Source organism: Crocuta crocuta, unplaced genomic scaffold, assembly GCF_008692635.1.
Source record: "Crocuta crocuta isolate KB4526 unplaced genomic scaffold, BGI_CrCroc_1.0 scaffold336, whole genome shotgun sequence".
In the NCBI taxonomy this organism is placed as follows: Eukaryota; Metazoa; Chordata; class Mammalia; order Carnivora; family Hyaenidae; genus Crocuta; species Crocuta crocuta.
Window position 1 is genome coordinate 204195 of NW_027527943.1, and position 384 is coordinate 204578.

General features: G+C 57.6%; 1 non-coding gene across 1 annotated transcript; it reads left to right on the forward strand.

The window, feature by feature from the left end:
* The first annotated feature begins 53 nt into the window (after nucleotides 1-53).
* On the forward strand, nucleotides 54-125 carry TRNAA-AGC (transfer RNA alanine (anticodon AGC)). Its single transcript has one exon. It is a non-coding gene; the product is annotated as a tRNA-Ala (tRNA).
* Nucleotides 126-384: the final 259 nt, after the last annotated feature.

A 384-nucleotide genomic window follows, 5' to 3' on the forward strand; every position in this document is an offset into this window, starting at 1 on the left:
CGCAGCTGGAGGGACCGACGCTGCCGAGGCGGCCCCAAGCCGCCGCGGGGCGAGGGGGTGTAGCTCAGTGGTAGAGCGCGTGCTTAGCATGCACGAGGCCCCGGGTTCGATCCCCGGCACCTCCACGTGGCCGCGCCCGGAGGCTCGACTCCGCGCTTCTCCGTCTACGCAGGGTGCGTCCTTTAACACGCGTGCCGTTCAGCGTTTAACCGTTTACATAATGGCCAGCTGTCCCTTGATCTCCCTACATGACAGTACAGAAGGCCGAGCACAGGGCCTTCTTCATTATTACTAATAATTATTATAATAAGTATTAGTTATTATTACTAAAAAGTGGGAAGAGGGAGAAGGTGAGCAAGGAGGCCCTTGGAGGAATGCCCTTGG